Genomic DNA, 27,805 nt, shown 5'->3' on the forward strand with positions numbered 1-27,805 from the left:
TTGAAATTATTAAGTCTGAGGAACAGAAAGAAAAAAATTGAAGAACAATCAACAGAGCCTAAGGGACCTGTGAGACATCAAGCAGACAAATATATGCATTGTGGGAGTCCCAGAAATAGAAGAAAGAGAAAGACTGAAAGAAACAGAGAAATTATTTAAAGAAATAATCACTGAAAACTTCCCAAATTTGATGAAAGACATAAATCTGTAAATTCAGGAAGCTCAGTGAGCTCCATGTAAGATAAACTCAAAGACATGCCCACCAAATACATAATCAAAGTCAAAAGTCAAAGACAAAGAGAAAATTTTGAAAGCAATAAGAAAGAAGCCATTTTTCACATACAATGGATCCTCAATAAAATTAAAAATTGATTTCTCATCCAAAACCTTAGAGTCCAGAAAACAGTGGTTGATATATTCAAAGTTCTGAAAGAAAAAGAAAATTCAGCTGAGACTTCTATATCCAGCAAAACTGCGCTTCAAAAATGAAGGAGAAATTAAGACATTCCCAGACAAATAGAAATTCAGGGAGTTTTTACCACTAGACCTGCCTTGCAAGAATTGCTAAAAGCAATCCTTCGAGTTGAAATGAAAGAGCACTAGATAGTAATTCAAATCAGTATGAAGAAATAAAGATCTCTAGTAAAGTTAAATACCTTTAGATAAAGGTAAATGGACAATTTATAAAAACTAGTACTGTAATTTTGGTTTATAACTCTACTTTTTATTTTCTACATAATTTAAAAGAAAAATACATAAGAACAATTATTAATCAATGTCACTGAGTACCCAATGTATGCAGAATTAATGTGTGATCTCAATAACAGAAAGGGGAACACATAACTGTATAGGAACAGAGATTTTGAATGCTATTGAAATTAAATTGGTATAAATTCAAATTATATTGTTAAAAAGAAATACAGGTAGAGAGATTACAAGAGTTTGTTATAATCCAAGCAAGAGGTGAGGATGACTCAGGCCTAAATGGCTGCTGTGGAGGTGGTGGGAATGGTCAGATTCTGGACATTTTCACTGTAGTACTGACAGCATTTGCTGATGGATTAGATGTAGATTCAGTATAGATTGGCTGTGAGGGATGAGAACAAAAGAATTGTCTAGGACAAGTAAGATTTTGGCCAGTGCCACAGGAAGAGTGAAAGTGCTAATTATTCAGATGAAGCAGACCTCAGAGTTCGCAGTCCTGGAGGTGGGAGGTGGTGGTGAGCATCATCTCAAGAAGCATGTTAGACATCCAAGTAGAAATATCAAGTAGGACATACATACAACAGGAGTTCAAGCTGATGGTATAAATTTGGGAATCACTGACACACTACTGATGGTATTTAAAGCCTGGATGAGTCTGGACAAGAACTTCTAAGTGAGCGTAAATAGAGAAGAGGATGATCCACTGTAACAGCCTAGGGCACTCCGAAGTATAACACACAGAGAGATGGGGAGCAACCCACAGAGGAGTTGGTGAGGATAAGGTGCATCAGCGGAGTGGTGTCTTGGGAGCCAAGGGAAACAAGTGCTTCAAACAGGAGATAGCGATAACCTGGGTGAAATGGTATTTCTATGTCAAGGAAGAGGAATACTGAGAATTAGGCATGGGCTTTAGCAGTGTGGAGTTTATCAGTCACCTTGACCAAAGCTGTTTTGGTGGAACAGTGGGGGTAAAAAGCCTCACAGGGACAGGAGAAAGAGAAAACTGGAAGGAGAGGGATTGGAGCTAGTATGTGGAGATAATTTTCTTTGCTAGTTTTGGTTTATTTTTCCTGTTCTATATCAGATATAGTATGGTTTGTGTGGACAGCTGATAAAAATGATCCAGTCAAGGGGCCAGCCTGGTGGCGCAGCGGTTAAGTTCGCACATTCCGCTTCTCGGCAGCCCGGGGTTCGCCGGTTCGGATCCCAGGTGCAGACATGGCACCACGTGGCACGCCATGCTGTGGTAGGCGTCCCACATGTAAAGTAGAGGAAGATGGGCACACATGTTAGCTCAGGGCCAGAATAGAAAGACCTCAGGAATAGAAAGGAAGGAAATTATTCCCCCAAAATTTCAGAGGTAGACCCAAAATAACATAACAATAGGTTGACTGTAAAAGGCAAGGAGATGGGTAATTTATTTAATCCTTTAAATGAATAATATATTGTAACTAAAGAATCCAGCACAGAGCATAGTTCAGGAAAAGTTGCGTGAAATGGGTGAAACAAAGATGACAACAAGAGTTGACTTTTGTTGAGTACTTGCTATGTCCTCATTTAAATGGGCAACTCAAGTTTTTCAAGCCTGGCAAAATTGTAGTGTCATTAACAATAATAGACTACATAAAAGGAGAGAACGTTAAATTAAGAATTGTATAAATCCATTCCATTTCTAACATACTTAGTCATAGAAAGACATCCAGGTAGTGATGTCCAAAAAAGCAGTTATTAATATACTGGGAGAGAAATCAGAATAAGAGAGAGATTTTAGAGGCATTCAAGTGAAGGATATAATTTGTGTCTTGGGATTGCTGAGAGGAAGAATTATAAAAGAGGTGAATATTATTATTCACATAATGAAATAAGAAAACTCTAGATATTATATATTTACAGTTGTATAATTGATAAAGCCTATAATGGAAAAGATTATAATAGTCTAGGTTATGTTGAGATAACAAAAAGGCCCCAAAATGACAGGGGAATTTCACATTTCCATCAGTGACTGATCAGATGAAACTGATCCAAGTGTACTCTAAATTAAAATTCAAAATGATTCTGATTAAAACACTTTTACATCTATTACAGCCTTATGGAGAAATAATATTATTGAAGTACTATTCTATATATCTCAAGGATTTCTTAACTATACTAAGTTAAAATTTATTATTTCTGTTGTTTAACTAATGCTTATTTTTAATTCAGGACAAACTACTGAGTTATAATTGCTTGGTCAGAATTTGATAGGTATTTACTAAATGAAAGAATGAAAAAAATAGGGTTCCCTAAAAAATTTGTCTGAGATAAATTGCGTTGTCCTTAAAGTCTTCCAGATTATTCAAAATACTGCAAAGGAGTGTATTTTATTTTACCATTAAAAAGAATAACTTGACTCTTAGTGAAAGAAAATGCAATTATCCTCAAAGTATATGTAACCAAGCTAAGTTTAAGAGACAAGTCGATCCACAAAATTATTCTTAAATATCTTGGCAGAACAATAAAGCAAGGTTTCTGCTTAATCAGGTAAGTAGACACTAGTATACTTTTCTCTCTCAATTGATAAGCAGTTCTTGGGATTCCAAATCAATTATTGGAAGCAGCCAGTGATAAGAGTGATTTGGGGTAAATCTCCCCTGGTATGTTCTTAGCACACTGCTGCAGGGAAATATTTAGGTGCTCAAAGATCTCAATTTGCTATGAAGAAATGACACAGAAGTTTCATTCTATCCATGCTATTAGATTAAAATGCTTGGAGGATCCTTCTTGCTTAGAGGAAAAAGACATTCTTGAATAAAAGTGCACTATTCAGAAGGATTTATTTATTTTAAGATAGATCTAGGTTATTTTTTGAGTGAGAAAAACATCTTGAAATTCTTTTAGACTGACGACATATTTACTTTAAGAAAGAAGACATTTGGATATTCTCTCCAAATAGCAGTTTTAGTCTAATCCTTACCACTAAATGCTGTGATCAAGAACTTTCCTTTCCTGTTAAAGAACATTTTTAAAAATCTCAAACATGGTCTTTTTAATTCATTCTAAAATGAAAATTTCTGAATTCTAGTTTAAATTCTTAGTACACATATCTTTAATGAACAACTTCCATAATAATTACAGTGTCTCTAGTGACCCTTTACTTGTCTTAGAATCCTGTGTTTCCCAATTCTTTACGTCTTAGTACCTCTAATGAAAGAGAAGAATGAATACATAATCACAGAGTGGAGTTTTAATCAAAGTTTGAAATTAAGTCTTAATTTTGCCTGAAAAAAAAATAACATGCAAGCTTTACATATACTTTACTGTTTTATTGTAAAAATGGTTTACATTATTTTTTCATCAAATAGAGATGTATCATAATTGTCCCCCATGGCTTTTCAAAATCTCTCTCATCACACCAGGAAAGAATATGTTTCTGACAATAAGTGGAACACTTGTAAAGGTAGAGAAATGAAGGCATATGGATGATGCTGCCAGTCCCTGCCTGATCCAGTATGGTCTGGCTGCCAACACTGAAGTTCTACAAAGTATAGACTGAGCCTCCCCAGTATCAGACCATGAAAGCCAAGGCTGACTGTCCATGGTCCCTTCTCCTCTGTACACCTGCATGCCCCTGAACTTCAGCTTCCCCTGAATCCTCTGCCCTATGGGCCAGTCTGCTGTTCATGATCCTGGTTCATGCTCCACTTCATTGGGCTGAAAAGACGGCGGTGACTCCCCACTGATTGGACTGAGCTAGCCCAATACTGCTTCAACCCACTCAGAGCCCCTGCCTGATATGAGCTCTATCAGTGAGACAGCAGACTGAACACAACTTCAGAGTGAGTGGTAAGTGCCCTTACCCCTTTCAACGGAGCAGCATGGCACCCTCTCACCTACATTGAGGGTCTTCCCTATATCTGGTCTCACTTATTTCCTTCACAGCACAGTCTGCCGCCTTTGTCCCTGTGAGTCCTGCAGCCTGTCCCTCTGTGTACACTGCATATGGTAGTGTATACCAGATGGCTAAGAGATTAGCTGGATTTGTGAGTGATTATGAATTAAGTTGCTGATGTAGAGGAGGTAACAGACCAGCTAAGGCAAGGAGTTGAATCCCAGGCTGAAGAGATTGAGATTTACTACAACAGAACTAATACCGATTTTTGGTAAAGAAAAGGACAAGGCAAAAATGGTATTCAAGATGATATTCTAGTAGCAGAATGTAATGTAGACTGAGGATGAAAAAGACTGGGGAGAGAAATATAACATGAAAATATATCTTTAATAATTAGCCTGGAATAAAATGGTGGTTCTGTAATGAAAGCAAAGATAAGAACATTTTGAAGGCAGAATTTCCAGCTCTTGATAGAGGATTAAAGATCAATCAGTCAGTCAGTCAGTGAATTCTGAGCCCACGTATTTGCAAGTGCTGTTCTAGGCAATGAATGAAGCACAACCCTACCCTCCAAGAACCATTATTCTAAAGGGAGAAACTAATAATGGGAAACAGTGGTCATCACCTTATTCACCACACATCCTCAAGCTTTCTCCGCTCACACCTTCCTCAGGGGGGTTAGAAAGCCAGATACTCCTCTCCCGACCCCTTGTGTTGGTAATCTAGGTGATCTTGTTGAGGCCAAGAGAGTGCAAGGGAAGAGCTAAGGGAGCGCTTTTAGAGACTTTTGTTTTCTTGTGAAAAGAAACAGACACAGCTGGTGCCACTGCATCTTCCCCCTTACATGGAAGTGATACCTGGAGCTACTAGGAGGTAACAAGCATGAAGATAAACATTAACACACTAAGGATGGCCGAGTAGGAAGACAGAAGGAGCATCCCGATAGCTGTGTGAGCAGCTGGACCAATCTGACAACCAGCTAACTCTTCTTGTTATTGAGAAAAATTAACCCTATTCCTGACACCAGCTGCTGGGAGAGAACCCTTCATGGAAAGCAACCAAATCTGACCTGGGGGATTACACAGAAAAGGAGTCTATTAAAAGAATATTAAGTGGTTCACAGAATCTTTGAGAGGGCTGTAGAATAAGGCTCAAAGGTTCCAGGAACAACATACAAAGCCTTTCATAGAACTGGCCTGATAAGGAAATCCCCTGATGCCACAGAGCTTGAGGTCTCCAGCTTGCACCCTTGCCACTTTTCCCCAGGAACACAATTGCACTGCAAATAAGACCATCCTAGCACAGTCACTTTTGCTGTCACCCTAACCAGAAAATCAATTCCCACCATCTCACCTTGTTCACTTCCAGCCTGCACAAGTACCCTGTGCCTTCCTGTGAAAAAAAATGGAAAGAAACTATGTAGCTCATTCAGCTCCTACAGGAAAAAACAGTCTTTGCCCTACAAAGACTTTTTAAGGGGGTAATTTCCCAAACTCAAAAAATGATCCAGATAATGAGAATCTAAAAGGAATTGCAAATATACACTGTTGTGGTGGGTTGTTTGCAAAAATGATTACAATTATCCCTTCCCTATATCCATATCCCTTTAAAATGTAATCTGTAGCTCCTCCCATCAAGAAATGGTGTCTGTTTCCCCACTCCTTGAATTTTGGCTGCTTTGACCGAGAGAATGAGGCAGAAGGGACATTATGCCAGCACTAAAACTAAATCAAGGGAATGGATACACTCTGTTCTCCTAAGAATCCTCTGTCATCCACCAAGTGAATAAGCCTGGCTGGCCTGCTAGGTAATGAGAGAAACCTAATCCAGGTGCCCCAGTTACCCCAGCCAACAACCAGCCAACCCTCAGATGCAGAGCCATCTACCTGACCACACTCACCTGAGCAAGCACAGTCTAACCCAGCAGATTATCCATCTGAGTCCAGTTGAATTGGCTCACCCAAAGAATTGTGCATTCGATAAATGGTTGTTTTAGCCACTGTTTGGGGTGATCTATTTATTTATTTATTTATTTTTGCTGAGGAAGAGTAACCTTGAGCTAACTCCCACTGCCAACCTTCCTCTTTTTGTTTGTGAGCCACCACCACAGCATGGCCACTGACAGATGAGTGGTGTAGGTCCTCTCCTGGAAACTGAACCCAGGCTGCCGAAGTGGAATATGCTAGACCACCAAGGCTGGACGTGGGGTGATTTTTTTTTAATGCTGTAAAAGCTAACTTATAGAACTACAGACAGCCAAAAAAAAAAGACAATTAGTAAAAAGATATTCAGGTACAGAGGTGACTTGAAAAATATAAAGTTGGGTAATTTAGTAGAAAGTAGTGGGGACCACTCAATTTCTCAGGGAAGTCCTCTCTGAGGAGACATTTAAGGTGAAACATATATATCTGAAGTAGAAAAAACTATTCATATTCAAAGACCTGGGAGAATATTCCATATTCAAAGATATGGAAGAAATGTATTCCAAACAAAAAGAACAGCATGTGAAAAGGCTTTGAGACAGGAATGAGGCCAGAGTGGCAAAAAATATGAACAAATTGGAGAGTAAAGAAAGATAACATCAGAGAAATAGGAAGAGACTGGATTGTTTAGGGCCCTTTAAGCCAAGGAGTTTGGGTTTTATCCTGATGAGGTAATCTGATTTACGTTTTAGAGAGCTCACTGTTGCGAGGAGGATGGATGTTAGAACAGCAGAAGTAGAGGCTGGAGCTTTGTTAGTAGTAGTGGGAAATCTCTGTACCTTCTGCTCAATTTTTCTGTAAACCTAAAACTGCTCTAAAAAATAAAATCTATTTTTAAAAATTGTGGGAAAAAATGAAAGAATGGATTTTTAAGAGATTAGTAGGAAAAAGAGAGAGAGAAAGAGATGCAGAGAGGGAGGATGTCAACAACACCTAATACTTACTGAAAGCTGCTGTATCCCGGACCCAGTCCCTGGAGCCCCTGGGCATCTGAACGAAGCAGCATAGTGAAGTGAAAAGAGTGGGGACTTCAGAATCACGCAGACCTGGGAGTGAATCTAAAGGCCACCACTTATTACTTGTGTGCACAAGGGTGAGTTACTGACCTATCTGAGCCTCCATATTTTGTGAAATAGAGATGAAAATAACCATCTTATAGGCTGCTGCAACAGTTCAATGAGCAGCATATGTAAAGCACCAAGCCAAGTACTTTAAATGGTAGACTTTCTAGACGTGGTTAATTTTCTTTCATTTTACTTCTCAGATAGAAGATCTAGTATCTGAATAAAAGCTGAAAATTAAGGGATATTGAAATCAAGGTAGACCTATGTCTGGAGATGTTGTAAAGTCAGCAACTGTCTTTGTTCCTGTCAATCTCACGCAATAACATTTCTCTCCAGCAGTCTCAATTACCTACACCTACCCCTTCAGGCTTCTGACATCAGCTTCTGACCTAATATGACGATTATAAAACTTTAGGCTAAACTGAAATGCCAGCTTAATGTCCAAAGTCTTTTCTGTTGCCAAAGCCTCTTAACCAGTCCCTTCTTGGGCCCTGCTTCCTGCTATGGGGAGATCCTAACACTGCAGCTACTTTCCTAAACTCCATCCCAACTGCTTGTTCTAATAAACGTGCTTCCGGTACCAGTCCGGATCCTGAGCCTAACTCTGAACCTCAGCGCCCTGATTCACATTCCCTGGGGCCCTCTCAGTCCCATCCTGGTGTCTCCTACTGCTTCTCCAATCTCACTTTTGCTCTTTCACACCCAACTCCCATCCATATGTTCACAAACGATTGAATTCTTCCATGACCTTACATCCTAAAAGCATTGTCCACCATGGAAGCATTGTTTCTGTAAGATTCTTTCCTTAATCTTTATAGCACAAAGTATTCTTCTCCATTTGGACTGGCTTTCTACCCCAGGGGATAACTTATATTGAAAGATGCTCCATAATTTGTAGCTGCATTCACCGCATAAAGTCACAAGTTGAGCTGCCAACGGATATTAAATTCCTTATCAAAGGTAGATTAACTCTACTGTAAATGTAATTCAAAAATAGCAGCAGACGTAGGCAACATGATGGGGCAGCTTTGCTTTGTAGGAGGAGAAATTTGTAAGACAGGATTTAAAATGGACTAAACAGTGTATGAAATGGCACTTTTGTTGTCATTTTAAGCTTTGTAAGTAGCATCTATAAATATATCTGAGAAAAAAAATGCCAAGAAGGCTAAAGAAAAAAAATACATTAGAAAATATAAAAAGGCAAGGGACCTTCCCATAGACTCACAGAAATTAGAAGTGGAAAAAGTCCTCAGGCCACCTTGTTCATTTCCCTGCCAGCACCGCTCATCCTCATTGTGCGTCCAGTCTAATTTTAGATGAGCCAAGAGTCTTGACTTCAGGCACTTCGTTTGTAAAGCCACTCTGCTGTCTAATGAATTTTTTAATAACTTGTCAACTCTTCCAGCTCCTCAGCCTACATTTTCAACTTTCCAATAGGTTCCAAAGGTTTCTTTGGTCTTCCCTGGCTGCAACATCCAGATATAGTACTAGAGGGAGAATTTTCTCTCCCTTGTCAGACCTATCTGTAAAATACCTAAGAAAGGTAAGACATCATCAAAACCAAGATAGACATTTTCTAAAGATCACTGGGCTGGTACAGGAGAATTTGAGTCCTGATTTCTTTGTTTTCAATATTATAAACTATCCCGGGGCTTATGAATGTCTAACTTACATTTTGTTTCCCACTGTCCAAATAGTTCATTGGAACACATAATAAACATTGCCAGTTCTTAATGGCTAATGCATGCCAGCCATCACTCCAGATGATTTATAAACGTTGTCTCTGACCTTACAGTAATCTTGCTCAGCAGTTATTCGCCCTGTTCTACATATGAGGAAACTGAGACTTGTCTAGGGTCCCATGGCCAGTTAAATGGGTGTTGGAGCCAATATTTCCATCAAGTCCATCTGGCTTGAACCCTTGCTGTTTCTGCTGCCCTGTGCCATTACTATAGCATCTTTGTCAGAGAGTGTTAGTAACTGGTCTGGGGCTCTCCAAGTCCAAAGAGAAGGCATCTCCTGTCCAGGCAGAATGTGAGGATAAGGATGAAGCAGAGCACTACACTTCCCAGGAGATAAGCTGCCTCTAAGAGTTCTGGAGACAAGCTCAGAGAGAAGTAGGTGAGCATTGCAGGTCAATGTATGCAGTTGATTTTGAGGAAGGGGTTGATGAATGGAGTTAAGTCGCAGGAGTGAGGAACCTAGAGTCAGAGGCCAGGGGAAGACCAGAGAATGGAGTGGAAAGATCTTGCTTCCCTGACTGAGAAATAAGCGGGACAAGGGAGCAGCATTTCCGGGTGCTCAGCAACCACATTGAGAATGATGACCATTCTACGGCGGCTTCAGGGATCCTAGAGTCATCTGAGGCTTTTAATCAGGGCCTGACCAGACCTATGGAAGCAGGTGTTTTAAAGGACCTGACCCAGATCTTCTCCCTGACCCAGATGCTAAGAGGAATATTAGGACTCATTCCTACAGCTGACTGAATAATCTCGAATGCCCCAGACTCACAAAGGGTGGAGAAATGCCACAAGATACTAAAAGGCTTCATTAACCAAAATGACAAATGAGGACCAGATCTACCCAAGAAGGTGAGTCATTAATACCTCCTGCCATTTGGCCTTCAGAATTGACCCTACGTTTCAGCTTCTTGAATCTTTGTAGGTAAAATGTGCTGACTAGACTCATCATCAGTTTGCTTAGTTTTCTCCCTCATTTGGAGGGAAATGTTGACAATCATCAAAGGAGCCTGGCTCTAGCTACTGATTTGCAGCTGTGTGTCTACTGAGATAACACAAAGTGAAAATCTGGACGTTTCAGGCCCCTGATTTCAGTTTCCTAGACAAAAGCTATGTTGATTAGATCGGCAATTCTTAAAACAACACACCGATGGAGCTTTTCAAACTTGCAGCAGATTTTGGATTGAACTCATATTGACTATATATCCAGCCTTAGGAATGAAGCATTGCAACAAAAAGAATTGGAAGGTTAATTAAGAATCTACTTATTTTGGGAAATGATTTTATCTCCCTCACTTTTCAACGGACAATAAATCTGTTTCTAAGAAGAGCATAAGGCAGACATGAGTTGGAATCCCAGCCCTGCGGCTTACAGTATGTACAGCTTCTGTTAAGGGACTTCACTTTCCTGAGACTGTTTCCTCAGCTGAAAAAAATGGCTACACTATGGGCCAGCCCAGTGGCACAGTGGTTAAATTTGCATGTTCCGCTTTGGCGGCTGAGGGTTCACCGGTTCAGGTGCAGAACCTATGTACCACTCATCAAGCCATGCTGTGGCAGGCGTCCCACATATAAAAAATAGAGGAAGGTGGGCACAGATGTTAGCTCAAGGCTAGGCTTCCTCAGCAGAAAACAAAAAAAGAGGAGAATTGGCTGTAGATGTTAGCTCAGGGCTAATCTTCCTCAAAAAAAAAAAAAGAATGGCTACACTAATACTCAGCTCACACAGTGCTTATGAGAATTACAAGAAGTAACTTGCTTAGCACAGCATCTTGTCCTTAACAAATGCAGGACTCCTTCCTTTGATTAATTGGACAAAGGAACACAGCAGTTCACTTTGTGAAGCCACAATACCTTTTTATTTGAAAGGTACCACATCATCCTGGAACCCTTGTGAGAAATTCTAAAATATTTCACTTCTAGAGCAAAAATCAGAAGTAAAAGAAATGAAATACAGAATTGTTTTTGTAAAATTTTGACTAACTTCTGTCACCTAAAATTATTTAAGAAATAAGTTGATTCCTCTGAGCCATTTCTCATTCTATAATTAGAAAATATTTATAATGCTTTCATCCTCTCCTTTATGAAAATGTCTACCAAACTTCTCATCACTGGAATTTATCCAAGTCTGAGGTTATCAAGGCACTGTGTGAAAGGCCAGTGGAGCACACTGATTAAATGCATGGTTTGACAATGGACACACCTGGATTTGAGCCCCACCTGTATACTTTCCAGCTGTGTGTCCTGAGTAATTATACAGTCTAAGCCTCCATTTCCCCATCTGCAATATGGGGAGGTTATATATCTTATAGTATTATTTTGAGGATTAAATGAGATAAAGCAGCATAGCACCTGGTAAGAAATCATATTAGCTGTAATTATTAATAAGCAATTCATAACACATGTGACTGATCCATAACATACTATGTAAGAAAGGAATGTGAATTTAATACGTTATTCTCAAAATTGCATACGCAAAACAGTATTTATTCATATAAAGAAAACCAATAGACTATAAACTTTGAATGCAGATTCATTTTTTCTAGCATTTATTTTTTATTTAATACAATGAGAGTAACATTTTCCCCCTTACATGGAAGTCACATAAAAATGATTGACATTTTTACACTAAAAATAGGCCATTTTTTCCCATTTACTCAGATAGTTTTCTCTTATTTAAAAATTTTTTCATTTCATTTTTAAAATTATAGAATAATAAAGCAACTAGAAAGAAATCTACACAGAAATCTAAAACATATTCTGATCAGTGAATTTAATCAAGACAAGTTTTCAGAAATGTCTATCAAATTTAACCTTGGGCCCTTGATAACACTGTCCACACCTAGGATTGCCTCACCACCACATCCCTATGGGCCAGTGCTATAGGGAGTCTTATCTAGGAAACAAAGCCCATGAATTTCTGGACCAAAAGTGGAAAGAGATTAAGTTTTGCTCTGAAATAAATCACTTCCCAGTGTTTTCACTTCCAGACTTCTAACATTTGCCCTGCAGTTGGATATGACCAGAACTGTTACATGTTTGTAACAAAGATGATCAATTACATTCTGATCCCAAATTCAAATGGGAACCTGTAGGGTAGAATCTCTTCATTGTGACCTATGTGGCATCATTTTTTTTAACATAACTGGCAACGACTTTTATGATATCTAACATACCTTTGAAGAATGTCTTTAAAGCATGAGAAGAGGCCTGATGTAAATTAGGTTGCCATTAAGAAATGCAAAATAGGTAGAAACACTTCTGTGCTGCTAATGAAGTTGTTGAGCAAGCAGCTGTTGTAAGGCCGACTATTAGCATTAATCAATGGTAAGAGTCTGACATATTCAATCATTCTTTTTCTCCTTAGGACATGTAAATAGCACATAGGCTGGGAACTTTCTAAAGCACCAAAGAGTGATTGAGAAAGTGGTGTCTTCCTTCTCTCTGCTCACACCCCTGGAGTGTGAAAGAACTCCTCTCTCACCAGTTCATCGTGGTACTATGGAAATGGACATTTTCTACGCTTCCAATTCTCGAGTACACTTCTCTTTCCTGATACCTCATCAGCTTTTCTCCATCTCAATAGCTTTGTTACATTAGGGGACAACGAATTAAGGACCTTAGATTCCAAATCATCATAAGACCATCGTCTAGTCTACTAGAATCTTGGAGTGAAGGAACTGCCTTTGCAGAATCCCTGAGTCACAATTCTGCATCCACTACATCAGTTCATCTAAAAGTGGAGGACTCACTGGCTTAGGACAAAGCCCTAGGTAGACAGCTGCAGATATAAGAAAGTTCCTACTTACATTGAGTCAAACTGGTCCTCAAGATGTCCATTCTTTTGTGTAAGTTCTTTACTTGACAGCATTGGAAATTTCAATGTAAATTGCACAAGTGTCCTCAAAGGTGTCCTTTGATAGGGAACGCCTTGATGGGATTGCCTGTTACTTCAAATTCTTGACAAGAGGGCAGGCACTGAGCATGAAGCAGGCCTGACAATAGGCCACAGGGCCCCAAACACCAGGGAGTTCTAGGGCAAATTTCTAGCTTCTGGCTGAGCCAGCCCAGATTGTAAAATCATGAGAAATAATAAATTGTTTTTTTAAGTCAGTTTTTTAATTAGTTTTGGAGTGGTTTGTTATGCAGCAACAGATAACTAAAACATGGGCATATACTCAAAGTTTCAAATAAAAATTGTAGACCAATGGAAGCCCATTCCTAGACTCCTCAGAGAGCCATGAGACCAAGTTTGAAATCTCAATCTTACAAACTTAGGGCTGTTGCCCAATATTTGTCCCAAGCAATGCTACTCTACAGAAGGAGTTCCCACTTTTATCCCTCTTTTATCATTCCCTCTGCTTGGAATGCCATCTCCCATCCTAATTTCTTCTTACCAAAACCCTAACCATCCTTCAGGCCCATCACACGTACCCCTTCCTCTAGTAGAGTCTTTCTTCATCCTCTCACCCAGTGATACAGCCCACCACCCTCAATAGTCATATGTGGATTTGAGTTCGGAACAGCTTTCGCACACCAGGATCTCTCCCTCCTTAGGTTCCCAATAGCATTATTTCATGGTTTTTTCATGGCATTTTTATTCTCCCTTTTATCATAACAATGTGTGTACTTTCAGGATCCTCCAAAAAGTACTCTGAGGAACTGTTTCTCTCATCTCTGCATGCCCTTTAATGCCTATTTCTAGTCCTTCTCCTAACTCCACCATTTCCTGCCTGGCTTAGATTAATGATGCCATAGCAATCACTGTCAGAACAAAGCCAGTGTATTCATCTGACTCTCACACCTGGAAAGCTGTGTGGCAGCAGCATTTGCACAAATCAGGCCCCTATTAATAGGACACCAGAGATTTCAGAAAGAGCTCAGGGCTTGAGTCAAATGGTCCCGCTCCATGCTTGAATTCTGAGTATACTATTTCCTATTTGGATGAATCTGAGCAGACTATTTACCCCTCCTCCCCATGTTATGTTTTTTTCATGTATAAGTTGGAGTTTCGATCTCATAAGGTGGTTTTGTTTTAAATGATACTTACGCTCAACACTTAACCTACTGACTGATATGTAATGCAGAATATAAAATGTTGGGATAAAACACTTTGATGACTGACTCGATTGTTATGTTGCTGCAAATCCACTCCTTGCCTCATTATAATGTTGAGTGGAACTTCTGGAACCACATACTATTTGACTGTAAATGTAAGCATTCTTAAATTTGAGGGAACGGCTACTGTATTAAGAGCTTGTCTCCCTAAATTCATATCAAAATGTTTGTTCCTCTCAAACATTAAGCTAGAAGTAAGTTCATTAGTCAACTCTCTTTCTCCTGAGGTGGTTATTTTTGGTCTTAACAATAAATGAGACAAAACACTGACAGTTTGACCTCCCTCTCTTTTCACAATAATGATGGTCATGTCCTTAAAACTGAATGCCCACACAACTGACGCAGCACAGTTAGCAGACGTTTACATCTTTTTTCTGTTTGCTTTGGAGAGACTGAATGGAAAGTAGAGTCTACACCCCACTCAAGCCACTATGCCTCATTTTTCTTGGAAAAAAGGTGATGACTGATTTATCTAAACATGGTTAAGACATCTGGTTTATTTTGTATCCTCCCCACAATCAAGGGTCACAGTTTTATGAGAAAATAAAGAAAAAGGGCTAAGATACATTGAGCATTGTAGGAGGCATTACAATAGAAGGAGAGGGCATCTAAAAATCTCTATTTATAGTAAAGATGCTATTATTAGCAGGAGTTTTTATGCCAAGATTATAAAGAATGAGTGTGTACACCCCAAAGACTCAGCTGTACAAGTAACAAGTAACAAGAACTCTGATCTGGTTCTTAAATATGTTATCAGACACTTATATAAATAACGCTTTGGAAAATTGGGATTTTGAGGATGAAAATGACACATTCAACCCACGTGAATTCTGACACTGCAAACCTGCCAGAGCGTGACCACCAGGATGAGCTGGGGGAACAGTACCCTGTTGGTATAAGGCATGTGTCCTCATGCCTGTCCATCACTTGCAAGGAGTAGACACTGAGCACATAAAAGCAGATGAAGGACCAAACCTGTTTCTTCTGTGGTGAGGCTAGAACCCCCTGGGATCTACTGATGATAATGAATAGGAAAAGTGCTTCAACAATTGATTCCTTTGTCTACTTACACAGCCCAGTTCCTTAGAGAATTTTTCTGCTTTCAACAATAAAAGAACCACATGATCCAAAGAAGGTTCTAGCCAGAAGAGTCCTCAGAGGTTACCTAATCTGCCAGAATTTTACAGATAGTGCGCTGATGTCCCGACAATTAAGTGACTTGCCAAGGGCCACACAACTAATATATGGCAAAACTTGAATTACTTCTAATTTCAAAGGTTGGGTGACTTTAATTAAATTGTTGACAAAGTCACTTTCTCTAAATAATTGTTTATTGATCCATAAGAATAAATGAACTCCTGCGACTGTGCTTCTTGGTGGATATGCAGCCAAGTGGGTCTAAAGTCAGTCAGTCGAAAACACCATGTGAGGACAATTTTCCAGACTTAGCAAACAAACTCCATTACCTGAGCAAACCAACCTCCCAATTTATAACCCAGGTTTTCTTCTGTCTTATGGTTCTTGTTCATAAAAGACAACAAATGAGACTAGACCTGGAAAAATACCACCACCTCCATGTTCTAAAACTGGTGGGTAAGTAGCATCACTTTCAACAGAGAGGGCAATGTGTTATTAACTCAGTCATTGTTAAGGGCTGAATTGTGTCCCCCCTAAAATGTTGAAGTCCTAACCCTCAGTACCTGTGAATGTGACCTTACTTGGAAGCAGGCTCTTTGCAGATGATCATGTTAAAATGAGGTCATTAGGGTGGGCCCTATCCCAGTATAACTGGTATTCTTATAAAAAGGGAAATTTGGACACTGATGTGCCCTCAGGGAGGACACCAGCTGAAGATGAAGGCAGAGATCTGGGTGATGCTTCTACAAGCCGAGGAACACCGAAGACTGCCAGCACACACAAGAGGCGGGGAACAGATCTTTCCCTCACAGCCCTCAGAAGGAACCAGTCCTACAGACACCTTGATCTTGAAATTCTAGTCTCTCGAGCTGTAAGACAATAAATTTCTGTTGTCTAAACCACTCAGTTTGTGGCACTTTATTTGGTGGATCTAGCAAACTAGTACCGTTGCCTTATCTGAAAAAGGAGGGGTGAACTAAGTGATCTCACTGGCCCTGCTGGACCAACATGTGCGGGTCCCTGTGGGTGTGGACTGCACAGAGGCCGAGGCACGCCTGGCACTGGGAACCTGTCCACAGTAATGGGAGGGAAGGGGCCACATCTGTCAGACAATGAACAAATATTCATTAAGCGCCTATTATGTGTCAGGCACCAGGCTGGGCATGGGACACAGCCCTGAAAGGAAGACACAATCCCTGTGACCCAGAATGCAAGTCTCCCAGGGAAGATCAGCTCTAAACAAGAAATTACAAGTGTCATGTGTGCTGTGGAAATGCAGAGCCTGCCCTGGGAAAATTAGACTAGTCTGTGGGCCAGAGGAGCCTTCCATGAGCAAACGAGGTTTACAGGGAGACAGGAATGAGGGTGAGGCATTCGCATCCCAACGAAGAAAGGTGAGGGGGAGGGGGCCGTGTGCATGTTCCAGGCAGGACCAGCACAGAGCTTACATAGTCTGCGCCTGCTCTAAGGGAAGAAGACAGGCAGAAAGGGGAGAATGGAGGGTTGGCAAATGAAGGACCAAACATGTCCCACGTGATATGGTGACAGCTGCCAGTCACAGCCTGTCAAGGTCACGTGGAGCTGAAGAGGTAATGTTTATAGCAGCAGCAGTAACACAAGTTTCAAAGGAACCCAAGCTTCGACTCACATTATGAGTCACTTCCAACCTTTAGTTATATTTAGATTTCTGTTGGGAATGGCATTCTTTCTGTTTTCTATGTAAAAATGGAGTCTAGCAAGCTGAAAACAGAAATTATGAATAAGCATGTGGTATTTAATCTAGACTGCAAAACCAGCTTTCCTTTGCAACACGTTTTGGTCATTGGGTTCCTGTGAGAAAGTGTCTTCTGTGTGCTTGCTTATTTGTTTGAAAACAGCTAAGAACAGTTTGACAAATACTTCAAACTGTACAAAAGGAAAGACACACAGAACACTAAAGACTCATTAAATCAGTTTCTGAAAAATGATGACAACATTCTGCGGGGATTAATATGGTGACACCAGTTTTCCTCTTCCTGCCCTTAAGACAACTCAGGAATAAAGGCATTTCCAATACTGGATTTTCCACATAACTTTTAAGATTTTGTTCTGCTCTTTGCATTATTAATAATTACAATTAATACTTATTGAGTACTTAGTATGTGCCAGGCACTGAGCAAAGCTCTCTACATTCATTTTTTTCTTAATCCTCCCAGCAGCCGTGGAAAATAGAGACTTTTATTATTCCTATTTTAAACATGAAGAAACCAGGGCTTAGCGCTATTAAATAACTTATCCTCAGTCACACAGAGACTAAGTGGTAGAGCTACATATGATGTCAGTGATTTCCAAATTCATGAGGAAATGGGAGTCTTCCCTAGATTTCGTCCCATGTGTTGACTCTGCGGAGGAAACTGGAGTGGTCTTCAGATGCTCTCATCGAGTACTTGATTTTCATCTTAGGGAACTTGAAAGCATTTGTCTCACACTATTCATGTTCACACTCAACTTCCTGAAGGATAAAGCATACAAGGGTTTTAACGTGCTTGCCCACAGTAAGTCAAGGTCAGCCCAAGATGTGTTCAGCCCAAGCATTCTCTCTCCAAAGTCCCATGCTTTTATTACACTGTGAGGTACGGAAGCTTCCTACCCAGTTTTTCATAAGAGAATATCAATCGCCAAAATATCTTATGTACACCACTTCTGGCCAATTGATCCAAATCAATCAACAAGTATTTTTTGAGCTGTCTAGCAGGGATTGCTAGCTATTACCTCAAAATCCATTCTTTCCTTCTTTTTTTTTTAAGATTGGCCCTGAGCTAACATCTGTTGCCAATCTTTTTATCTGTTTTCTTCTTCTCGCCAAAGTCTCAGCACATAGTTGTATATTCTAGTTGTAGGTCCTTCTAGTTCTGCTATGTGAGACATTGCCTCAGCATGGCTTGATGAGCAGTGCTAGGTCCACACCCAGGATCCAAACTGGTGAACCCAGGGCCACTGAAGCAGAACATGTGAACTTAACCACTGTACCACTGAGCCAGCCCCTTCCTTTCTTTCTTTTTTTTTTTTTTCCTGCTTTATCTCCCCACATCCCCCCCGGTACATAATTGTATATCCTAGCTGCAGGTCCTTCTAGTTGTGGCATATGGGACACCGCCTCAACATGGCCTGATGAGCAGTGCCATGTCCGCACCCAGGATCCGAACCAGTGAAACCCCAGGCTGCCACAGCGGAGCACGTGAACTCAACCACTTGGCCACGGGGACAGCCCCTTCCTCTCTTTTTAATAAGAGGATTCTAGCTGTTTTTTAGCCAAGCACATTTCCCAGTCTTGGCTGCAGCCATCTGTGACCATGTCATTGATCCATCCACTGTGCTGGAAGCGGTAGTGTTGTATGCTTCTTTCATGAAGACTCCTGAATAGGGAGAGGTTCTTTTTTTCCCACCTTTCCCCTCTCCATCCTAGAATATGGTTCAATGGCTGGAGCGCCAGCAGTAATCTGAGACCCAAGGGGACCTTGGGAATGGTAGCCAGTCACAGCAGAGTGAAAAGATGGCATAATTCTGGATCTCAGCATTGTAGATCCACCATACCAGTCCTGGAGTGTATATTCACATTTTTTAATATGAAATATATTTAAGTCTATTTTTTTATGTTTCAATTTTGTGCAGCCAGAATTATCTGAGAGAAGCAGCTACTATGTGCCAGGCATCAGGCTAGAAACAAATCTCCCTCCACCTCCCCACCACCAGCACACACATACAGACAAGAAAATCAATAGTTTAGGTATTTGGGCAATGCCTGATTGAATGAAGCAACCACAAGTAGATAACACAAACCACAAACACTTCTTCTAAATAGTTTACAGAAATGCCTCAGAGGACCCCACAATTTTGTGAAACATTTTCAAATCCATGACCTTATAATAGATTCTTCTCCCACACAGAGTGATTTTTTTTCCTGAATCTACAAAGTGAGGTCTAGCCTCCCATTGCTTACTGCATTCAAAGACCATTACGCTGAAAATAATTACCTCAAAACCAGTAGGAACATTTTTCCTTCTCCATCCCACCTATTAAAAGTAAAGTTCTGGAAGCCTGCATGCCTATATTTTTAGTTTTCCTCAGGAAGTCTCTTGATAATAAGTGAAATGCCTATGACCTTGATAAGCTGTGAATTATGTGGTAAAAAATGAAGCCTTTTGTAGTTTCCTGAAAGGCATTTGGATCTATAAAAAATTGCTTAGATATTGATGCCCTATTAAATTGCCCCTTTTACCAAAATATAATGGCAGTTCTCTACTCATTTTGCCAAGCGTAGGCATCCCTCTATGTCTAAAGACCTTAACTGATGAGTAACAATAGTACATTCTGCGACTTACAAAAGTTTGACAAAATATGTCAAATAATCATTAGATGTAAGAGACAAAATAATTGCGTATAATGAAGAGTTTTTCCTTTAAGATTTGTCTTTGGAGAAGCAAAAGTCAGATTGCCTTTTGAGATATAATTTAAGTATTCAGATCCACTGTAAGAAATTCAGGGAACCTCCAGGGCTGAGGGGGAGCCTGGAGCTGCAGCCAAGACTTGCATGCGGACTGGTAAGCTCCATTTTCCCCTGGCCTCCTGCTAGGGTGGGAGCAAGCCTCTAAGTGTCTCCCCTCCAACACTTACCTCAGCCGACGCTCCCCACAGTGCACCTCAGGCTCTGAGAACCCTCCTACTCCATTAGTTATATCTAATTCAGCACACTTTACCTGCCCTGTAAGGTTGTTTTGTTTCTGTGGCTTGTAATAGTTGCTGGTTTGAACCCTTTGTATACAATTTACCAGCATTAAATCTCTTCTCTCTTCCCTTTATTTCACTTTCAAACAAGTGGGGTGGAGGCCCAGGGTCTGGAGAGACTGAAGCAGCTCTGAGCTCTGCTGTGGCTCTTTTTACGGCCAACCCACTACAGCTCTCTTGGGACCGTTTCAGGTTACAAAACCACACTTCACATAGGAGCAAAGTAACTAACTGAATTAAGACAGCTCTTAAGAAGAAAGGCTCTAATAGGCAGCCACCAGGTGGAGATTCGGAAATTGAACAGCTTTAATCTGACTATCACCTGCTCTGGCCAGTCTTTCCCCAAGGCCAAGAAGGAAATGAGAGGGGTGGGGCTTTGCCTTGCCAGGTCCTTCACTCCTCAGAGAGCACACGCTGCAAATGTGAGCTTTCCTTTGGGTGATTTGGAAGGAGGAACGCATAGGGTCTATTAAACTTTAGCATCCTGACCTACCTCTAGGAGAGCTTAGGGTGAGCTCACTGCTTTCTGAAGCAGGGATTTAAGTGTTCCCGGCTCCCTCTCTACCTGGGGAACACATTGATTAAGTTTGAGAGGAGGTAAAGACTATTGTTAGGAAAAGGGATTGCATGAAGTGTTGAATTGTGTCCCATCCCCAAATTGATACATTGAAGGCCTAACCTTCACAGTTCCTCAGAACGTGACCTTGTTTGGAAAAAGGGTTGTTGCAGATGTAATTAGTCAAGAAGAGGTCATACTGGAGTGAGGGGGTTGGGGGCCCTAGTCCAATTTGACTGGTTTTCTTATAAAAAGGGGAAACTTGGATAAAGACACACACAGGAAGACTGCCATGCAAAGGTAGTGGCAGAGATTAGGGTGATGCTTCTACAAGCCAAGGAACACCAAATACTGCCGGCAAACCCCAGGCGTGAAACACATTCTCCCTCACAGCCCGCAGAAGGAACCCACCCTGCTGACACCTTGATCTTGGACTTCTAGTCTCTAGAACTATGAGACAATAAATTTCTGTGCCTTACATCACCCAGTCTATGGTGCTTAGTTAAGAAGCTCTAGCACACTAATAAACAAAGTGTCCACCTGACAAGACACAAGGCCTTGAACAACCCAGAGCCCTCTAAACCCAGGTCCGTGGCCCCAGAGAATAAGGGTTAAGGGCTGTGTTTCTCTCAAGCCCTTAACCACATGTATTTTGTTGATGGACTTTGTGAATTCTCTCTCATGCCCGTATCAGGGAAGAATGAAGCAACCCTGACATCTGGGCAGAGTCCCTACAAGCTAATGGACCTGTATAAGGGCTTTGGGCCTGTTCGGATTTTAGCTGCTTGCAGATCATCTCTATGAGCGGGCCCCTCTGTTTTGTACACTGCAGTCTTCCTAGGACCTCACACGCTGAGTGGATCAGTACTCACTCTTCTTTCCAAGACACACCTAACAACTCATAGTCTATAGAAATTCTCTGCCACCTGCAAATCCCATCCAACTGACACACTAATGTCTGTTAACAGCTTCCTCTTGAGAAGCTGGAGATTTCCCCATGTCCCCTTCCTGCTGGTCCTGCAGATAATAAGCCACACGTTAGAGGAATCAACAACCTTGCAAGCTCTGCTGGCTTCTCACAGAGTGCTTTGCCTCCTCAAAGAGGCTGGACTAGAAAATGCACAGCAGCTCACATCACAAGGAATTGGTCAGCTCTTTTGGGCCTCAAGTCAAATAAAATTGGCTTGCTCAAAACTGATGGTGTTGGTAACTAGAGAAAAACAGAATTGTAAGGTTCAAAGTGGAAGTGGCTGCAATTTTCCTTTAACCCAAAGCAAACCCCTCCACTTACTCAACGAGTGCTACTGAGTTTAGCTGAGTCTCTGAGCCTGGTTTCATGGTCTGTGAAGTGGAGCTAACACAATGACCACCAAGATTTCATGACAGTGACATGAGATAGTGACAGCAACACTTACTGAGCAATCCTTATTATTTTCACACCAACCTTCCAAGGTCAGTGCTACTACTCTCCCTGTTTTCTCAAGAAGGAAACTATATCTTAGAGAGCTTAGGTAACTTGCCCATGTTTCTGCTATGAAGGAATAGATCTAGGTTTCAAACCCAGGCTGGGCCTGGCTCCAGAGTCCATGTCCCACCCTTCTGCCATAAAACATGCCAGGTGCCTGACACCGCCAGGCACTCCAGAAATGATGACATTCACTTTAATGTCATCATCAGACCCTATAATGACCAAAGTATGGAATTCCTTCTAGTAAAAAAGTCTACATTAAGAAAACAGGCCTCCAGAGTTTGAAGACCACTGCCATAAATCTCTCCAATAGGTCTTGTTCCCTGTGCTCACCAGCCTTGACATTCCTGATGTCCAATACCAGAACAGGGAGGGAAGCTGCCCAGCCCCACCCACAGGAGACCTGCCCTGGGGTGTTCTAGGGAGAGTCCTTATTTCTGTGAGGAAAAGCCGTGGGCAACCAAGTCTAACTCATCAATATACGTTGAGGTAGCTCCTTCTGGGATGAGTTTACTCACATTTCTAATGAAATAGCTGATATTGCTGCTTACAGATTAGTCCTTTCTGCTATTTCCATTTGTTAGATAAATGTATGGGCCTTGGGGCCAAGTTTGAAGATTTGGGTATCAAAATAATAGTAATAACAGATAACAGTTGTAAGGCATTTAAAATGTGCTGGGCTCTTAAATATCAAAAAACCCTGCAAGAGAGGTATTTTATCTGTATCACATAGATGAAAATGGAGAACCAACCCAGGGAGATAAATGATGCTCCCTTGCACTATGGTTCTCTTTGAGACGCCCATGCTAACAAGCCAGCACACTCAGAAATCCAGCTTTCCAGTATGACTGAGGGGACAAGAGGCCCTCTCAGCCTGTTGCCAACTTCCAGTCTCCTTAGGAAGCCATGTAGCAGTCAGAGCCAACTCCGAGCACTGCCCCTTCTGCTCTGGGCTTTCAGGGAATACTGTTTTCCTCCCTATTGGAGTGGTAAAACTTAAGGGGCAGATAAGAGGGTGTGGACTTAAGGGAAAAGACCACAGTTGCTACTGTGACATCTTGAGTGTTACAGGACTTGGGCCCACCAGGGACCTCAATAAAGGGTGCCTCCATGGCCTGCCTGGTTGACCAGTACCTGCATCACTCATTCAGGACAAAACCTGGAGAAATAGAAGGTGTTTGCCTGGACCCGTGTTCTTTACACAGAACTTCCTTGGGGACCTTCAAAGACTTTTGGAAAACTGCTTCTCTCTTCTGTGTTGAAGACGATGCCATCCGAAAAAGCATCTATGAAAATTCTTTTTTGATGAATTAATATTGAAATCAGATAATTATAAATTCATAGTAATACATCATCAACCCTAATGTTACTAAAAATATTTCTTTTATTCCAGAGACTGGTTTATATAGCAAAGACTAATGTTATCATTTCAATATACTTGTCACAGGTGCCTTCTCTGAAACATCAGGTAACTTCAAATGTGAATAAGCAATTTTTTAATAAAAATCAATCATCAATCAGTCTTCATTTTCTTAATGAAAAATGTTATACCCATATTTACTAGTTTCACATATGAACATACCTAAGACAAGAAATTTGAAATTCTGAGTTTTGAATCATTTGAGTAATAGAAAACCTGCTGAGTTTTTCAGGAAGATTCATTTTAAATTACTTAATATTAACTATTAGGACCTCATCTTTCTCTAGGCAAGTTGGGGACCATCCATTCATTTGACAGCCAATCTCATATAGCTTCTGTAGCTACGGTACTTTGTTGTGATAAGTGATATTTATATTAACGTCCCTAAATGCTATAAAGATTTGAAATACCTTCTCAAAGAAAAACAAAAATTATTTTCATTTATATTTGAGTGTATTTCCATTATCTGAGTATAGTTCTTGTATGTATGATATCATGGTATTAATTCATTTGTTATCAGGAGAAATAATTAGTTGGAATATGGTATTCACCAACCATGCCTAGAAAGCAGAACTTTATTCATAGAATGTTCTAGCAATGATATTTGTTATTGATCTTTTTTCTGTTTGATGTTACGGAAATTCTTTTGTGACAAAGTCAGTCAATTTGGAACAAAACAATCCAATGGCCAGAGTTTACACACTCTGTCATTTAATCACCTGAAATGCCACAACCTGTTTCTTTATAAGCTGACCATCTGTACTTTTACTCTCTATACAACTTGAGCTGAGTCTTGCCTGCCAAATTCTCTAGCATTTCCTTGGACTGAAGGAATCCTTCATCTGTGGTAGTGCTCAGGTCTTCATCATGTTTACAAGTTTCTAAGGTGATGTTTGGCTTTTATGTTGTGTTGCCATTAAATGATTCTAAGATACTAAATAAAGTAAATATAAACAGAAACTAAACACCTCTTGCTATGGTGCTGATGGCAAGTAATTAAAACAATCACTGAGTTTACTCAGAATCTACATTAAAAATTTTAAGTATATAAATTCCGGCTGGCCATAAGGAAGAAAGTGATTTCATAGCATCTTCTTAGGAAAGTATTATACCATTAATTTCAAAGATACCAAATGAGATAAGGAGGTTGGTGATTTATTAAGAAGCTTTAATAGTGGAAGCTTTTGCTAGATTCAGTTTTCAGTCTGTTTGGCCAGACTGACAGACCCCTCTTCTCAGGAGCCACGTCTCTAGCGTAACGTGGCTCATCCAGTGACACAACCCACCACTCAAACAGTTTCGCTGCAATGTGCTCCCCTACTCAGCTGTGGTATGTTTAGCATCCAAAGTCTTTGTCACACCTCCTGAGGCCCCCAGGTAGCCCTCCAATGCTGAGAGGAGTACCAGAGCCAGCCACGTGCCTACATCCCCAGATGGAGGCTCCACTTCTAGCCCCATGTGAAGCCACTGAATGCCACCTACGTAGAGATGTCACCAAATGTGCCAAAGGCTGTGTGGGGCTCCTCAATTGGACAACATCAGCATGTCAGACCCAAGCAAATAATATCTATTTGTTTATATATTGGGTGCTGAGCACTGTATGTGGTGGCTTTCCACAGTCCTACCATTCTCATTCGCAATTTACAGACGTGGAAACAGGAGGGAAGAGGTGAAAGAACTCGCACAGGGTGAAGGATTTGATGCAGGCATTCTGAACCACTATGCAATACTGCCTCCACGCAGAAACCTTGGGGACCAGCGACGTTCTTCCCATTTGGGGAGTGTGCACAGTGAACACAGCAGAGTGTTAGGAGGGGGGCTTCCTGCCAGCACTCTTCCAGCACCTACTCTAAGACTCCTGGCCTGTCTCACATCTGAAATGAGCCAGACAGACTCGGTGGATCCCTAATGCTCCTTCCAGGTCCACAGCAGTCAGACAGGTAGTGACTAAGTTGAAATAAAAACAAACTTTTGCTTCAACCTGTGAGAAAAAAATCTAAGGTAATAACTAACATTCATGCAGCACTTCAGTTTACCGTGTGAGGAGCTCTGAGGCACTTATCTGTAGGTACACACCCGGGAAGAGCTGGCTTCCAGCTCAGACCCACCCTCTCTGATTCCACATCCTGTGTTCTTGCCATGATGCCCCCGAAGCTTCGCCTCTCAATTTACCTGTTCTGCAGACTAAGAATATGTTTGCAATTGAATGCTACTAATTGAATTGAACATGAAAAATTACAGTCACAAGAATATGCGAAATTAATGTCACTCAAGTTTGAAACCACGGACCCATGTTAAACTCCTCCTTCTCCCATTAGGGGGCTAAGTCCCTAAATACATCCCCTCTCCATCTCATGCTGTGCATATTCTTTTCCTGTTCTTTGATCTAGCTCTTCTTGGTCCATAGGAGTCATCCCATATCACAGTGTCTCGATAGCCTCCTAACTAGCCCTCAGGCACCCTTCTGGCCCGGCCCCCTGTGAACCGGTCTCCTGTTTGCCTCCATAGTTAATACATGTCAGCTATTATTTCTAAAGACTAAGACTGTTCATAATAGTCCTCTGCCAAACACCCTCCAGTGGTGCCCCAGTGCTTTAAAGATGAAGTCCCAGGACCTGTGCATGGCCCACAGGCTCTCGAACTTGAGGAAGTTGTCCACACAACCTCTGAAAGCTAGAATATCTTAGAAACATTGGCAGAAATGCCCCCGCAAGGAAAATAAGTTCACTCACCTTCCCCACAGCAACCAAGACTAAAAATTATTTAGCTCAGGCCTTTCCTGCTTTCTTTATCGTCTTTGGCATATTTTCCATACCATTAAGCAATCTTCCAATTTAAATAAAAATGAAAGATATCCTCCTTTTTGAAAACCTAACTATAAAACTTAAAATTTTAATTACCATTCACTACAAAAAAGACAAGGAGAAAAAAGGTACATATTTCACCTGTTTCCAAAATGTATGTAGAAATTCCTCAGTTCCTTCCAGAATGTCTTAATCAAGACAGCTACAGTTTGGAGCAATCAGAGAATGGGTCTTGCGTCCCTAGGGGCCTGTTGCTCAGATGCTGTTTAGAAGACAACCTAGGTTCTGTTTGTGCTGGGCAAAGGGAACAGTGATGTTTGCACTGTCACCAGGTTGCCTGTAGTGACAGCAAACACTTCACACAACTCCCCAAACACACACGGGCAGAGAATAGAGCTGGCCTAAGATTCATGACTGTTATTAGGTATCAGTGAGTAGATTCCTCTTATTCTGATACAGAAATGTACAGACTACAGCACATACAACTGTTTTTCTTGTCTTTTCAGTTGCCTATAACATCCAACAAAATAGCCTATTCTAAATGCAATTAAATTTTCTTAAGTGACCAACAAAAGAACCTATTTTTTTCTTTTTCTAGTCGATAGGTCTTTTGTGGCATATAAATATAATGTAGCATGTGAACAGGTGAGTTTTTTACCTTATTTTGATGTTGATATTTTGAATATTTATCTTGAAAAGTGTGTCTGTTTTAGTTTAGTAGACACCATGAAGTGGAGTTCAAGTCCCTCTAACAGGCAAATTGGTTAAATCAACAGACTTGTTTTTGCTGAGGAAGATTAACCCTGAGCTAACATCCATGCCAATCCCCCTCCACTTTATATGTGGGTCACCATCACAGGATGGCTGATGAGTGGTGTAGGTCCACGCCTGGTATCCAAACCCGTGAACCCAGGCCACTGAAGCAGAGTGCACCAAACTGAACCACTATGCCATGGTGTGGGACCCAACAGACATTTATTAAGAGCCTGCTCCATTTAAGACATGGCCTGCCGAGAAAACCTGTGTGACTTCCACGAGTTCACAAGCCAGTCATCTTTTATACTGCATGACTATAAATGTGCACGTATTACCTCTACTTTTCACGTTTTTTCTCAACATCCATATAAATACCTATTCAGGCCACACAGAGATAGAAGCAAAGTTCTTTCAAATGTGACCT

The 27,805-nt window shown here is 40.9% G+C and overlaps 1 protein-coding gene and 1 long non-coding RNA gene across 22 annotated transcripts in view; one reads left to right on the forward strand and one right to left on the reverse strand.

The window, feature by feature from the left end:
• Nucleotides 1-27,805, reverse strand: part of RP1 (RP1 axonemal microtubule associated) — a 439,962-nt gene that overhangs the window by 304,301 nt on the left and 107,856 nt on the right. For 15 of the 21 annotated variants that reach the window (XM_070222225.1, XM_070222220.1, XM_070222219.1 and 12 more), the window contains exon 1: nt 26,767-26,918. The exons of the other annotated variants lie outside the window; for them this stretch is intronic. The gene's annotated coding sequence lies outside the window, so the exon portion shown is untranslated. Of the gene's footprint in view, nt 1-26,766; nt 26,919-27,805 lie in introns of those variants that run through there. 21 annotated transcript variants of the gene reach the window in all.
• Nucleotides 1-27,805, forward strand: part of LOC138915524 (uncharacterized) — a 43,354-nt gene that overhangs the window by 4,460 nt on the left and 11,089 nt on the right. The window lies entirely within an intron of this gene.

Source organism: Equus caballus, chromosome 9 (assembly GCF_041296265.1).
Source record: "Equus caballus isolate H_3958 breed thoroughbred chromosome 9, TB-T2T, whole genome shotgun sequence".
Taxonomy (NCBI): domain Eukaryota; kingdom Metazoa; phylum Chordata; class Mammalia; order Perissodactyla; family Equidae; genus Equus; species Equus caballus.